The following is a 16,991-nucleotide window of genomic DNA, read 5'->3' as shown; positions in this document are numbered from 1 at the left end:
AGAGTTAATAAAAATTAAAGCCCATGCCAGCCTTCCATAGGTTTATGCCAAACCTATGTTTGGGGAGTTTAAAAAAAAGACCAAACAACAAAACAGCACACTGTCTTAATACTAGTAAAGGCCATTTCATGGGAAAAGATGACCTGTCTCAAAAGACGAACTCTGCCCTGCTGTTCCTTCTCCATTAAAGCATTGTTGCCTGCAACAGAAATATGCTTTTATATCCATCCAGCAAATATTTGAGTGTGAAATTAAAAAGTCTTGGTTTAAGTGAAAAGAACAGAGATCAGTGAGCTCTGCTTGATTAAGCACATGTTGAAGAAAAGCCTTGTAGAGCTCCACATATGAGAACTTCTAAGGATTCTCCACTGTTGTGGTACTGCCAGGAAGCACAACCAGGGAGGGTGGTACAGAACATCCTGCTGCACTGTGAAAGTAAGCAAGCTAAATTCAGCAGTCACATAATTTTAAAGTTAACAATTAACAGTTGAGCACTGTCTTTCATCCATGGTGTGACGAAAGGTGCATTGTGTCACTTGTTTGATCACAGCTTATTGTGTGCTACACTTTATAAAAAGGTGAAAATAGGCCTGAGGGCTTTATTCAGTTCAGGTGAACTTTTCCAAAGGGAAGGGATGGTGAGGCTTCCCTGGAATTAGTTTCTAAGTGTTACTGGCCATGCTCAGCTGGCAAAGCTTCTGCAGCTCAGGGCAAGCAGCTGGGGAGTTTGCAGAGGACCTGGGAAATTCTTATAGGAGGCAGGGAGCCGCCATATAGCTACACATGAAAGAACAAGGGAAGTTTCCTTAGGCTTTAAAAAGGAATACTGAGTTTGTAGCAGTCTGTGAATTGAAAGCTGCTGGACCTGGGAGCAGGATTTGGATGTACAGGCACCAAGGGTAGGGAGGAGATAGTTTACAAAGTGGTGTGTTTGAACCTGTTTCTTTCAACAGATATGCATTATGTCTATTTGAAAAGCTACCTTGTTGCATTTTGGGTTCTACTAAAACCTAGCTTAGGAATTGAAACCCTTTAACTGCTTTTGCAGTGCTAAATCTAAGGAAGATGCAGACAGTTCTGCCTTAAGCTCCTGGCTGGCTTACTGGCCTGCCACATGGGGTTATAAAAGCAGTCTCCTCTAAGGCAAGTATGTTGATTCTTGTGGTGAAACTAAGCTGGAACTGCCTCTTTGCCTGCTTGTTAGCATATGGCTGTTGGTATCCCTATGATGAATTATAGAGTCATGTGATAAGCTTCACTTATCATGCATCTTTGATGATTTCATGTGCATTTGCCTCTTCAGCCAGCCTCCTGCAACATGCCTGTAACGTTCCAAATCTTTGAGCAGTCTCAGTCAGCTGATTTTTTCTTTCTTTAAATAAACTGCCACAAAAATGTACCTTTCCCATCTTCCCTGCACCAGCTATGGAGTTTCATCTCACAGTTATGCTAACCTGAAGTCCAGAAGGACAATATTCTGTTTTGACCCATGTTGAATTGCTTTGAGATGGTCTGTTAGAGCAAGAAACAAGCAGTGAGAGCTAGAACTAGGAGACTGATATCGTTAAAAAGGGGAAGTTACGCTGAGTTAATAAGTCCTGAGATGCTAGAACTTAAAGCCTAGCATTCCTATGTAAAATAAAATAGATTTGGCTGCTTTTAAAAGCAACCAATAAATACAATTTTCAGTTATACTATTTCTCTTCTTCCAAAGTCTGCAAAATGAGACTCATCAGACTAAGGCATTCTGTTTTGCAATCACAGGAGTTTTAAAATATAACTCAATTTAAACGTTTTAAGTTGAGGAAAATACCTACAAATGCTATATGCTTGCTCTGAAAGAATATGTATCTGTGTGGTTTACCATGAAATTTTCATCACTCGTCATTGGGCCATAACTCGCGTAATTTGGCTTTAAGTCCTGCTGTCGTAAATCGTATAGACTTTATTTCCTTTCCACTCTGTGTATCTAGATGTATACTGTATAATAAGTATTCAGAAATTGGTGGTAAAGAAGATGATAGCTAATGACAAGCTTGAGTTCTCAGACACAAATATTTCTGTAAGAGGATTTTAATTCAGACCATACAAAGCATAATCTCATCCTCATACCAGTTTTACATGGTTGATTAAATAGACTTAGGTCCATATAAGTCATCAATAAGTGATATCAGAAGCACATGATTTGGTGTTCATTTACTGAGGTTATATAATTCATTTTCTGATTATACATTGATTTTCTTAGTTTTGTCAGAAGTATAGATTTTTTTTTTTTTTGCATATATCCTTATCAGGATAGATTACTATAACCATATTATGAAATTTTGTGTTCCTTGCCAATATGTTACTAGGAGTCCTTTGCGTTTTTTTTTTGACAGGTGCAAAAATGGATCCTTGTTTACTGCATCAGTGTTGTACTATTCAACAACAGTCTTAAGAGGTAAGTGAATTCTGTATGTTTATATTCCATATTTTCAGTTGCATTTTCTTAAAATTTACTGGGTTTGTAATTCCTATAGATCACTGCCATTTTACATTGGTCAGAGCAGCGACAAGAGGCAGGCAAACTTCTCTTCATGATTTTCTAGCATTTCAATTCTACTTTTTCACAAGGAGAAAATAAACAAAAATACCAATGATATATAAAGTTTATCACCATTTTTTCCAAAACTATGAAGAAAGATTTGGTAAGAAAATGGAAATTGTTCCTGTGCTTTTTTCTATTTTTGGTTGTGTTGTTTTTCCTATTTCTCACTTGAAAAATGGTTTGTGGCGGAGGAAGGGAAAAAGAAACAAAAAAATTAAAAATATCTGCCTAAATAATATTTAGGCAAAGATGCTATTTCTATTCCAAAAGGTTTTCAGTGTAGAACATCCACTTAGATTTATTATTATCAGTTTCCCCCTTTTCTAGTGTTCTTCAGTTGCTAACACTGAATTGCACGTTAAATGAGCATTTTTTAATTTATCTGTAAAATGACAGAGGAAAAATCAGTTCAGATTTCTTAAAGATACAAGTTAAAAATTAATTGAAAAACATTATTCCTAGAAGATGCTCTTATTCAGAGTTAAACTGTGTGCATAACACCAACATGTTTTAGAAGGAAAGTGAGTTAAATTACACTTAAATTATGGATACTAATTCTGAATAAATTTGTCTACTCAGCCTTTTGATATGATGGTTTGCAATGTGATTTTGAAATTTCATTTGGATTGTTTTCCCAAGTGACCCTGTAAAGATTGACTTAGATGTAGTCCTTAATCACTAGTTTATTCCTATTACTTGGGCTGTATAGGAAATTGACAGTTTCTGTGAACTATCCACAGTAGAATCTGTAATTTTTTTTATTCTGTAGAGAAAAGGTTCAATTTCATGTCTGAAAATAACTAAGATAGTGGTGTTAATAATCCTATATAATATGAGATTGTTAAATAATTTGAAACATTAGGAAAATCATTTCACAGTAACAAATGTACAATTTGATGATATTAGCTGATAGTATGGGTTTGATGAACAAGCAGCAAAGGAATCATTGTCACAACATTGTTTATCTCTGTAATGTTATGATATCAGAAGAGAGGTAAGGAAACGCTTGCTGTAGCAGTAGTACCCTGTTATAATTACACATGAAGATATATAAAATAACTAATCCAGAGGCACTTTCCAAGTATTTTAGAACTTTAACGTTTTGCTGTCATGTTTGTGGGAAAGGAAGGAGTGGGGAAAGCTGAGAAGAGATTTGAAATGTATAGATGAAGAAACCATGGCAAACCATATAGCCATAGGCTGACATTGTGAATATTTTTCTAAACTGGGATAGTAGTGTGCATTTGATGATTTATTCCCTATAGGCATTTACAGTAATATGATAAGGAATAAAATAGTAGATTCTTGCCTTGTTCAGTAGTGGTGAAAGCAAGTAAGACTGGGTAGTGGAGCTCACCAGGCTTTCATTCAAAGCAATAAAGTGAGGGTTCTAAACTCGTATTTTAGTAAAATGTCAAATAACCTAATTTATAAATGGATAAATCAAGATTGTGGATTATTGGAAAACCTGTCTAACAAACTGGACAAATTATTTACTCCCTTTTCTAAATCTTAACTGGATTTCCTTCTCAGGGCTGAAAAATATTTCAGCCACCGTGCTGCAAGTAAATAGAGTCAGGATGTGCACCTCTTTGACTTCTTGCCTGGTCTTTCTGTTCACCTGTGCAGGATTTGAAGACTGACTCACACTGTGATTCTCTAGAAAGCAGAGCACATATCTCCCTTGGGAGCATATAAAATACAAGTCACAATTGTGTCTGTCAGTACAAATAAAATTTCTTTTATTTGCTGTCAGGCAGGCATCCATCTAACCATATTTTTAAACCCCACTTAGAGTTGTCAGTATCTCTAGGTAAAGCTTCCCAGCCTTTCCTGGTATTGTGAAGAACATGAAGTCATGGCTGATTTAAAAGCGTTTTAAATAAAATAGATACAGCTTGCTGCTTTCTGTCTGTCTTCTGTTCCTGAGCAATGTTCTTAAGTAATGATTATAAATCATAAATTCAGGCTGTAAGACTGAATTAGCTGAATGCTTCAAGCATTGTGCTATTTCATCTCCAAGGTAATGATTTCACGGATGTTATTTTTGTAGAACGCACTGGCTGAAATTTGAATGTACAAAGGACTGTTTCTATAACCTTTCCTCACACTGACTTGTACTTCCACATTCAACTAGTTATATTTATGCCCAGAGTGGGTATATATTTAGGTTGGAAATTGCCTTAAAATAATAGTAATGACCTGAAATGGGAAGCTTGGATTGTATAAAGTAGTTTAGTCCATGAAAGAAGATTAAAATGGCAATGGGAGAAGGAAAATATTGGTAACTGAAATATGGAATTAAGAATTGGTCATAGAGAGTATGACCCCTTTACCAACAAGAAAGAAGGAAAACCCATGATTAATTGCTTTAGAATGGGGTAGACCAGCCATTTTGTGAGAGCTAGTATGATAGTAGATCTGTCTTCTGGATGACTAGAAATGTGTTTTTATGGCACAATTGTTTTTTAGATATTTTAAAGGGAAGGCTCTAGTTTATTTTAGATTTTTAGTGTAGAGTAGTACACAGACAGCCATACCGTACTGTATAAGGTACATGGACAAAACAATACACATCTGGAAGTCTTGGTAAACACACTATCAAACCTACACATAGTTGATTCATTTAAGAATTTGTTGCTGGGCTAAACATAGGGTCTCTAGCTTCTGAAACAAAAGCTCTGTTATGAAGCAAAAGAAACAGCTCCCTGAGCTCAAGCCAGCTGAGTTTGTTATATTCAGTCCAGACTGCTTTACAACCAATAATTCTTCTAGTTTATATACAGTACCCTGCTATTTCCAGAGGGATGGTTTTATTTGACTATCCATTCACCTAGGATACAAGTTTAACTTAAAACTTGATGGTGCCAAGTATGGCAAGTTGATCTTATACCACTTTGATATCTCACTTTGCAAAGCCAAAACAAGCATTACCAAGCTCTACAATTGTGGCTTACCAGACTTACCATTAAATGCAGCATTTTAAAACTTACTGTGGCATATCAAAGGAATGTGATCATTGAGATGCACAAGACCAAAATTACAGTGCCAGAATCATATCATTATGTACCGTTTCCTGCAGTTTCTTTACACTGTCATGAAACATAAAATGGATGCTCCAAAACATAGATTAACCAAGAAAAACATTAAAACATTAGGAAAGTATTCCTGAACTTGAGAGGTTAAGAAATTTGTAAAACCTCAAGAAAATTTTAAGTTTCATAGAAATTAGCATTTAAAAATGTTAGAAATATCTATTTCTGGAATAAGAATTAAGCAAGGTTAATCTATACCAAATTAAGTATATGTAATGTCTGGCATGAAAATAAAGCAACTTTACACAAGAGTTGTAACTAAGATAGGTTACTACCGATTCCCTGTATTTCTCATTCTAGCTGAGGACACGGGAGCAGATGACACTTCAGTGCTAGCAGAAAGGCTTGGATACTTTCCCACATTGGCATGCGTTCTTCTTAATCACACAATAGGGCCATTTTCCATTCCTCCTCCCTTTTATGTATTTTGATGTAGCCCTATCCCACAGAAGTGTAATGTGGGAGAAAGAATATGACAGCTATCCACAGAGACTCCAACATAGCAACTTTTCTCTTGTTAAAGGAACCAAATAAGATGCAGTGTGGTTTTCACAGACTGCGTTCTGAGCTGGTGTCACACAAGGGAAACTGGTGTGTGGAAACATGAGGGGGCAAAAACTCTTCATCTCCCCTCACTGTCTGTGCTATGAAAGGATCTAATTGTCACAGTTGCATCAATTCTGGGACAACAATCAACAACTACAGAACAGCCCTCTTACTCTCCTTCCATTTTTGGAGAGAATTGTTTCCTCCAGCTGTGATAGGCATCTCATTAGTAGTTTAAGGTGTGAAGAAGTGTTGGCATTTAGGTTTGTACAGTTAAAATAATTTATAAAGTGCCTTTTTTCTCTGTTCTTTTTTAAAAGTACCTGCAGTTATTAGCTAGCTCTAGTGCAATCAAGTCCTTTGCTCAAAGTACAGCCAGCTTCAAAAAGCAAGCTGAATGTTTGAATGCATAGGGATCAGGATAATGTGGAAATAAAGCCACAGGATTACAAGAAGGGGCTTCCCAAAGTCTATTCCTCTGGTATTTCAGGCAACTCTTAAAATACAATCTCTTTTGTGAATTTATCAAGCCTCATCTCACTTGAGTTCAGTTGTTTCTGTAACTGAAAGATTGTTCCAGAAGTCCATCCTCTGATGTAAAAAAAAAAAACAAAAAAAAAACAAACCAAAAAACCTTCTCATTTGCTGACTACATTTATTCATGGCTAATTTATACCTGTTTTTCATGCGAATGCATGATTACTCTTCTTGCCTTCATCCACTCATTCACCTGGTGTATCATATTCTCTGTTAGCATCAGCTTTGGTAGACTGAATCAGGTTGTATTTTTAGTCACTTCTTGTCAAAAGAGCTCTCATTTTCCTTGATACTTCTTTGCATCCATTTCATTTTGAATGCATCTTTTAAAAGAAATGATTAGGGTCTTTAGCTGAAAGCCTTTACCTGGAATACTTGTGCCTTATAGATAGTTTGATAATATATACTGCTTGTGGGTTTTTTCTTATTGTTATGTGTTATTTTTGTTATGAAACATCCTTCAGAATGCATTAAAAAATTCACAGCCTACTGTAGCATCTAGTTTCAAAGGACAGGAATTGTCTCGATCCAAATTTCCTGGTGCAATGCAAGTATTGGATACTTTTGCTGCCCTCAGCAGATTTTTTTGTGGGTTGACAAAGTATACCAGAGTCCACAGTTTGGTCCCATGTATCTTATTCTTCTGAACCTTTCAGATGTGAAGGAGGAAGCTATGCAACAGGTTCCCAAAATATGTATTATTCCATATTTACTAAGATTTGCTCTCAATTTGCACTATACTTTACAAATGCGTAGATAATAAAACTCTAATCCCATCGGGTTTACACTCCAGCTTCATTAAAATGCAGAATTTAATTAAAATGTGAAGAAAAAAAATGCAAAAAATGGAACCAGGCTTCCAAAAGACCCACATGTCTCTGGACATAATAATAAAATAGAGCTAAAGACCTTGCTTTAGGCTTAAATCTCATTAATTCCTTTCACTGGGAAATATATATTTAAAAAATTTAGGATTCTTTTTTAGGAAATTTCCTGATATAAGGTTGTTTACTTTGCTGTGTTAAGAAAAAAATTATACAGATGTGTTCTGCTTTCAATGATTATTTACAGGTGCAGCTGGGAAGACATTTATTAGCTATGTATTAAGTCTGAATATGACAACACTGAATGGTCGATACTTTAAAGAGGGGAGGGGGAAACTCCTTCATCCATGTCATTCCCAAGCTACCCCAGCTGACAGTTTGAGACAACTGGCAGAAACCAAGCGCAAAGACAGGAAAAAATAATGACAGATGGTAAAAATCTACTTAATTATTCTGTCAGTCCTGTTGTATGCTACAGACTTCATTTTTTGAATCATGGGCTGACTGTGTCAGGCTAGGCCCGATAAATTTATTACTGAAATATTCTTTTTAACATCAAAGACTAATTATTTTTAACTTCTAGCTTCACCCACACTATTCTTCAATATTTATTTTGGTAAAATGAATAACGAACAAGGATGAACTATGTAGTGGACGTGCTACAGTGATATTTGAAGAAGAAATGTATTTGATTTATCAAAAAATATGTAAGTTTTAAGAATAGTATGTTATTGCCTCTTGCTATGTTGACTTATATTAGTCAAATAACATAAGACAGGCTATCTTTAAAGTATCACATGAATTTAAAATAAACATGCTACATTGGCACATGGATTTCAAGAATCTGCAGGAGTAATTTCTATGAGAAGAATTTATTTTTAAATATACATTGTGTATTATATAAAGGAGAAGCAAATATTATAGAAAAATTGGGGAGGGAAAATATACAAGTAAAATAAATTTCTAGAAAAGACAAACATGGGGAAAAAGGAAAGAGCTAGATGATAGATACAGAACAAGAAATGAGCCATTTTGGACATTCTCTTTGACTTCTTTTTCTTAGTGGGATGCAAAACAGACATTAAAGCAAAGTGTACTATCTGTCTGTAGCATCAGTACTGATGCAAGATAAATACCCTGTGGTGCCTTTCAAGGACTGGAGGAGATACTTGCTTTATGTAACCAACCTTTTTCAACAGAAAAGATTCTAGTTTCTCAACTGTTTCTGAGCCAACTGGTGATTGTACAATAGTAATTTCGCCTAACTACTGCATCATATAGTACTTCATAATGTGCATGATTCAATTGCTTTCATTCTTAAATGTAGAGCATTTCTGTAGGGTTTTCAAAGTTGATTTAAATGCTATTTTCTTCAATATTTCTTCAGGATTTTTTTGTGAATAGCTACAGCTTCTTTAGTCTTTGTGCCAGGTCCTCTTGAAATACTGAACTTCCTTAATATAAATCAAGGCTTTATCACCTCAACAGAGCAATTTTTCTTGGCCTAAAAAAATCTGAAACCACAGCAGACATGTAGATTCTGCAGACACTAACCTGTTATGAATAACTGCCTTTGTCCTTGAACAACTGGAACAATGTACTGTGGCTAGAACCATAGCTGGCTAGAACTGAGCTGGACAAATGATAAGTCACTTCAAATACTCCCAATATTAAAATAAATTCTTTCTATTAATAATCTAATAATTTAATGCACTTCTGTATTAAAAGGTGACAGAATTATTTTAACCCACCGATTTACTAGTATGGATTTAGTCTCATCATGCAAACAAAAATGTTTTTTTTACATCAAATCACAGCATCAATCATAATCTTAGAGAATAGAACAATTCTATTAAAAAAAAAAATTGTCAGGATTTGGTTCTGTTTCCACATTAAGGCTAGATCCATCTCAGGTATTCCTGTTCATAAAAATGAGATTGATGTAGGCAGTCATCTTGCTCTCTTAAGGAGTTAGATTTACAGTATAAAATGCAGTAGTGTCTAATTTTGTGCCTACATCATCATTTTTTTCCTCCTGCTTTATTTGTGGTAACTGATCCTGTCTCTCGTGAATCTAAATGACTTGCTTTGCAAGACTTGCCTTCTTTAGCAGTTTGTATTGTACTGTCTCTTCCAGTTGTACATTCAAAGGAAGACAACCCTTGCTTTAATATAGTATGTCTTCATAGAAGACATTCTGGGATTACCTGTTTCTGTTGCTTTCATATTTGGTAGAACTTCAGTAAATGGGAAATGTAGAACAGTGCATTGCCTTTTTGTTCCGTTAATATATTGCTTTATTCATTAGTACTATTTGCTAAAAACTGTGACTTCATCTTTTAGAAAGCATTTTAACTGATACCTGCCTTTCATACTTGGTTGCCTTGCATGTACATATATTCTATACATCTGTGCTTCTTCTGTGGTTTCTGTTACTACTGTATTTGCATCACCTAATTTAAAACAGACTTTCTGCTGTCTTCAACTATAATGGGTTTGTGGCTTAGTATGCGAAATAGAATTGACTGCACAAAATGTGAAATTCTGATGCTAGACATTCCGGCTAGGTCTTTACAGACAGGAATGTGCATTTGTCTGGGCAAGCATTATAGTCCTAGGGGTGCTTAGCTCTTTTAGTGACAGCCTGAATACGTTGAAGTCATTCATTTAAAAAAAAAAACAACAACAAAACAAACAAAAAAACCAAAAAAACCCCCAAACAAGATAGAAGCATTCATTTTAAAGAAAAGAAGAAACTGCCTTGGCACAGCTCCAGCATTTGCAGTGTAAATCTCACACAATACAGACTGTGGAAAAATTTGTGAAAGAAACATTGAAAGGAGAATAAAATATCTGAAGTATATAAAGCCCTGAATACTAAGTAAACTGTACAATTTAAGAGAAATGTTTACTAGCAAGGGTAAGTCCTACTAAAAGAATCTCTGAAGCATAGATGGCTCCTAACCATCATCTACTTCTGATATTTAACTGTATCTGCAAAGGAACGCAAACACATTAAATCCACAAATTCTCTAAACGGTTTTTAAATTTTAAAGCATGAGATGGCTTATCCCATTTTCCAGTCCCACCTCCAGTTTTTGGAGAAAGCAGATACTTCATGTTGCACTGGTAGTGATGAGCACAAGTCACTAGAACAGCCACAAGACGTTCATAGACAGAGAGCAAGCTGTTAAGCTGAAATTGTCCCTGTGGGGAAGGGATAGTCTCTCCAGACAAGGTTAGGAGAGAATGAAGAATGAGGGAGGAGAAACTCCCACTCCTAGGATAGGAGAGAGAGATGAGAAGGAGGAGTTTGAGCTCCTGTCTAATAGAAGCTTCTCAGGGTGGACTGATGGGAGTTATGACTACTGAAAGTCTGAGTCTTTTTTTTTTTTTTTTTATTATTATTATTTAAGTTCAGGTCTCAGAATATAGACAACATCTTCCCTTCAGCCAGCTGCTAAGAACCACCTCCTTCCTCTGCCTGTAGCAATTTCAGTAAGTCCTGTTATGGCTTTGCATTCTAGAGGTGCCTATAAAACATTTGGTCATCATTCCCAGGGACAGGAGCAATTGAGCAAAACCCATCTGATGGACACACAGATATGTAGCATGACCACGTAGTCCTTCCATAGGAAATCAGCTGAAAAATACTGCATTCCTGATTCCTAACCCAGACAGTACCAGAGGTCTTACATTGCCAACTCCTCTTCTATTCTCCAGCAGCATGGCTATCTGAACTGGTAGGTCTCCTCTTGGCAACACCCAAGTCCCAGGCCACTAGCAGGTTTTTTCTTAGAGGCTCTTTGCAGCTATGCTGATGGCTCCAGTCATCTCCTGGAGCAGCAGGCACAATGTGTGAGATGGGAGAGAACAGGCCATAGACTGAAACTCCAGTTTAGAAATAATTAATTTCTGTTAGTTTCTGTAATGCCAGTTTTACATGTTGGACTCCGTGGCTAAAACAAGTGATGGGCCATTCATGCTACTAGTTCTTTTAAATAATGTAATGGAATGAAAAAAGAATAGGACATAGTTTGGATCCATTTTTACCACTGGCATAAAACTCACTTTCAAAGTAATGTGTTAACTTCATTTTAATTGGATTTTTTATGAATAAGGAGACCAATTTTACTATGAACTGAAATGAAAATGCTAAGAGAAAACAGAGCTCATGTTTATATTGTATTGTACAGCAAGGCACGAGGCTCCTGAAAGACAGGAAACTGATTGTTTGAATTGGCAATTCTCAGTTTTTTCTATTCTGAAACTCTATCTGCTCCCAGGACCCTTCTTGTGTCTACTCAGGAACTAGAGAAGATTTCCTGTCTATTGAGGAAGCATACAGTAGCCAGAGGCAGAACAACTTAACTTAAAGACTTACAATTTAAATACTGTATGATCATTGAAACAGCTGGATCATGCAAATTCCTGTTATAGTATCTTTAGAAAGCACTAGGATGCTTTTGTAGCATTCACATGCAGTTACACAAAAATAAGCATGGCTACACTGTATCAGATCTGAGATGCATCTAACCCAGTATCCTGTCCCAGAGAGTGGCCAGGAGTGGAAGCTTACAGGGCTGTAAGAACATCTCCCAGTGCACTGTCCCAGCTTCTAGGGATCTACTATTAAAGATGTTCTAAAGTGGAAACATCTTCACCATCACGTTTGAAAGCTATTGACAAACCTGTTTTACACCAATTTGCTTAACTGGTTTTTGAATCTATTTATACATTTGGTATTCAAAATATTGCAGCTACGAATGCTACCATTTTGAGATGCAATATGTGAAAAAGTATTTCCTATTTTTAACTTTAAATCTACTGACTGATAACGTCTTCAGGTGACTGCCAGTTTTTTGAATGATAAACAGTAAGAAATAATTCCTTATCACTTTCTCTATTATAATTTCTCATTTTTTATGTCTAGAGCAACTCATGTCAAAGGTGAAGAATCTTGATTTTTTTAAATCTGTCCTTGTCCAGAAACTGTTCCATAATTCTGCTTAAACTGGTTACCTTGCATCTACTAAGTGTGATACTGAAACATCCTTTTGTGAAAGGTAATCACTAGTAGCAGTGCTCAGATGTGTGCGCTAGGGATCCAGGCAGTGTTTAATGATTTTCTCTGGTTTGTGTTATCTCATTCCTATTAATCTTTAATTTGTATTTGTCTTTTTGTCAGCATATGAGTACTGAACTATAGTTTTCAGAAAATTATCCAAATTAATTCTAAGATCTCTTAATTTTTTGGTAATAGTTTAGATCCCAACATGTTATGTGCATATTTAAAGTAGTATATTTAGTCTGAGAAACACAAGTCTCTTTACAAAGGCTTAAGTGTTCTGCCACCTTTACACAGTGAAATCACACCGTAACTCTGTGTGTGTGTAGCAGGGGAGGGCTGGTAGTTAACACAGAGCAGATCTCACAGGTCACAGTTCTTGTGAGCCCTGCAGAATTTGGATTGCAAATGGGAACTGTGTTTTTCTAGATGAAGAGTTTGAAACCCTTCATACTGACTGCAGATTTACTACAACTGCTTTCTATTTTGATTAACCATGGAAAAGATGTATTGGTGTAATATGCAGTTAAGAAATTTAATACTCCTCCCAGGTTATCTAAAATATTTCAGTATATATAACAGAATTTTTATATGCCTTTGTGTGAGAGAAAGCTGTTGAGAAATCAATTTGGAAGCTTTCCGACTGATACATGCTTATAAAGTCTGCTTTCTTCAAAAGCTTGTTAGTTGTTGCTATCTTAAAAATAATATGATATTACATCCTTTTTTCCATATTTGTCACACATTCATGTAAGAAAGACCCAATTTTTAGAAAAAATGAAGATGTAAATGAATACCCAGTTCATGAACACATGCATCAAAACTGAATCCTAGTCTAATCATTTTATGCGTACATACTACAGTTAGTGAATTGGTCTCTTGGTGACAGGAACAAAAAAATATGTATTATTGTAATCCTTAATACTTAGTGTTTACCAGTAGCCTATTTTATGATCTAACTGCTAATTCCTAAATTATAAGCTTTACAATAATTCTCCTTTTATTCAAGCCAAAGTTACTATGCTTAACTAGTCAGTTTCTAGCCACATTTTCCACTGTGTTAGCTACATGAAAATAAGGCTTTTTTGTAAGGCTACGTATTTAGAGAAAATGCTACAAAATTGCCCCTGTATTAATAGAATCCAGAGCATTCCTTGGTGGTGGCTCAGCACATTACCATGTGAGTTGCCTGCCCTTGAAAAGGCATAATTTGATCTTAACAGTTTTCCTGAATTCTCTGGTAGTTACAGGGAACAAGTGACCACAGTTCAGCTCCTCAAGCCGAAAGCTGAGTTTAGAACCACAGTGATGCTGACTTATATGTTTCTGAATTTCAACAAGAGAAGGACAATTCTTCCTTGCAACTGAGTCTTTCTGATTCTAGTGAAGAGCTGGAAAACTGAAAAGAGCAGAGTGGTCCCAGATGGAGACTTTTTTTTTTTTTTTTTTTTTTTTTACTAAAGGCTTCTTCAGTGGTAGAGCTGTCTGTCAGCTTCAGTAGATCTCTCTGTGTAGGGTAAAAGGCTGGATAGTGTTGTGCTAGACCCAACAGCAATGTCAGGCAAACACTAGAAAGGGCAACATTTGTGCTTTTGAGCCTATAAAAATTAAACATTTAAGAAAATACCTTCAGTATTGTTCAGAGTTGTTTCAGCACACTACTTATTTTCCTTGCTAGATATAAGTCTTAATTACCAAGGAAAAGAGTAAGAGTAACTTAAGTGATGTCCAAGGAATAAATTTCCCCAAAAGACAAAAGAGTTAACAGAAGGTTGGAAAGCTGAGAATGAAATAACTACATACTTCCTATCAGCTGCTTTTAAGCAAGAGAATGGAGTTCAAAGGCCACATGCTGATCTTGGCTACAGCAGGGCAAATCCAGAGCGGCTATCTGTGAAAACAGTAGAATTGTTGAAGATTCACATCAGCATGAATAAAACTAAAATTTGGCCATTAGAAACTGCATTATGAGGGAGTGTATACTTATTCTGCTAAGTTTATTTCATGTTTCTTATATCAGAACATTAGTAAATTCTATTTGTAGCTATTTCTGCAGGTTTCTTAAGTTGATTTTTTTTTCTTGACTTGCCTTTGTGTCTAGCAGCATAAGGGTGGTATGCTATTAGGTTTTGATTGTGTTTTACTTAAGTAATGATGGTTTTTGGATTAGTGAGATGATGTGAAGTGGTATTATTAATGGACATTGACCAGTAATGAAACAGAGCTGCGTAGGCAGATTTCTAGTTGGGATAGTGAGGAAAAAGTTAGAAGCCTGCCTGGAGCAGAGGAGGAGTGAACCTCACCAGGGCAGAGCACATAAGATGTCTCTGGCAAGCGCATACAAGTAGCAGCAGAGAGTATTTGACAGACAAGCATGGATGACAGATACCATATCTCCCACAAGGATAAACAAACAGAATGCGAAACAGATAAACATAAAGATATGCAGCTTTAAGTTGAAGGAGAGCTAATGCAGATCATTTCTACAAGGATGCTATACACGTGTGCCTATTTCTTTATTATTTGCCATGAAGCTGACTCTTCAGTGAACAGATATTACGTAGAATTCAGAAGATAAAAATGTAATAACTTTTAAGCAAAGAGCATAGGACAGAGATCTCAGTTTAATTTCTAGTGAAACTTGTTACTTTTAAATAGAAAAGAATAGCCTATGCTTGGAGCCATATAGAAAGATTGGTTATGTCTCCAGCAGAGGAGATGTATGATGTACGGACCCAACTCCTTTATGCTCACTTTCTGCTTCATTAAGAATTAACATTAGAAATAAACAGTTTCTAAAGATTTCATTCAAAATGGATAAATTTAAAACATTATATGTAATTATATGTAACAGTTTCAGCAGGAATCCTAGTGGGCTATCATTAAAAAACTATCAATGGGGAGTTTCTTAACCTTCAAAACACAGGTCAAATCTTTGTTTGAACACCATACAGATGTCAAACATAGGAAAAAGAAACAAATGGCAGTTGATCCCAGTCTCTACCATAAAAATTAAACATCAGTTCTAGGTGAGATAACTAGCATCAAGACAGTGTCATTGTACAGTCAAAGTTATCCATGAGAAAAGCTGCAAAAAACCTATGTAGAGGCATACCATGTGGAAACTCCTGTAAACGTAATTCCTAGTGAGGTTGTGAATTGTGTGGCTTGGTACATAAACTTGTTAAACAGCTGTGAATGTTACAGTTTGCTTGCATACATGCAGCTGTGCAGCCAGTCAGAATTTGGGTTTAATAACCAATGTTATCAAATTATATATTTTGAATATACTTGTAACAAGCTGGTATTTCACAGTAAATTATGCTCTCAAATGGTACTGAAAAAGAAAACTTCTTTAAAAGTCTAATCTTCAACTGAAAGCATGCCTTATATTTAGAAAAATAAACATATAAAACACTAACCTGATTATTTAATTATTAGTTATGGAAACAATAAATATTAAGGAACTCACAAGCAAGCTTCTTTAAAGCAGACTGACCTTTAGTTCCCATCAGACTTTCAGATGTTTTTGCTGTTTACACAACAGTAGACTAATGGTTTTGGACACCTGGTAGCCACTTTGGCACATCTGAAAAAAACAAAAGTTGTAGTTTACTTGTAGTCTAGCTAAGAAATCTGCCATAATTGGACGGGCTAGTTATTTACCTCATAACATTACATCACAGAATTTGCTTATCAAGATGGTGTTAACATTTTATCTCATGAAAAGAGGTAACATTAATGTAAAAAGAAAAACTTTTAAGTGTTTATATGCAATGGGAAGTTGCATGGTATGTATAGTTCAGGTTATAGAAATATCATTAGTTAATCTGCTGTTCAAAAATACATTATTTATATTATAAATTTATTTTTTAACTCTCAGTAATTGAATTCAATCTCTATATTTGATATAATAAGCCTTCTTGAGAAAAGATGAATTTTCTGGGTTTTTTAAATGAAGAATTTAACAGTTTATACTGAGAAAAGGTTTATGTGTGGTCCTTTTCTGAAGTTTGCTCTAGGTTCCTTTTTTGTGTGTTCCTCTGCTGAATAATCAGTTACCACAAACTCCAAACTTCGCGCATTCATGTGAGCACACACACAGGTGCGTGCACACAGTAATATCTGCAAGGCAAGCCATATTTGAAATGTCAGAATTAAACTTGTAATTTATTTCTCCCAGGCATCTCAAAATGCTGACACCACCACCCACAGAGGAGACAAGTAAGAGTGGATTGTACATGAAAGGGAGACTGAGGTTCAAGTTATAAGAGAAATGTGCGCAGGGGACAGGGCCTGGTGTGCAGGAATTTTTTGTGCTGGAGGTTCACATG

General features: G+C 35.7%; 1 long non-coding RNA gene across 1 annotated transcript in view; it reads left to right on the top strand.

Moving 5' to 3' along the window:
* Positions 1–871: 871 nt before the first annotated feature.
* LOC127019399 (uncharacterized) overlaps positions 872–16,991 on the top strand; it is a 68,677-nt gene continuing 52,557 nt past the window's right edge. Inside the window, exons 1-2 of the long non-coding RNA XR_007766905.1 lie at positions 872–899; positions 2,379–2,440. This is a non-coding gene — a long non-coding RNA (uncharacterized LOC127019399). The remainder of the gene's footprint in view (positions 900–2,378; positions 2,441–16,991) is intronic.

The sequence above is a fragment of the Gymnogyps californianus genome, chromosome 8, assembly GCF_018139145.2.
Source record: "Gymnogyps californianus isolate 813 chromosome 8, ASM1813914v2, whole genome shotgun sequence".
NCBI lineage: Eukaryota > Metazoa > Chordata > Aves > Accipitriformes > Cathartidae > Gymnogyps > Gymnogyps californianus.
The sequence above is the reverse complement of the archived record's forward strand: the minus strand, read 5'-3'. Positions and strand labels throughout refer to the sequence as shown.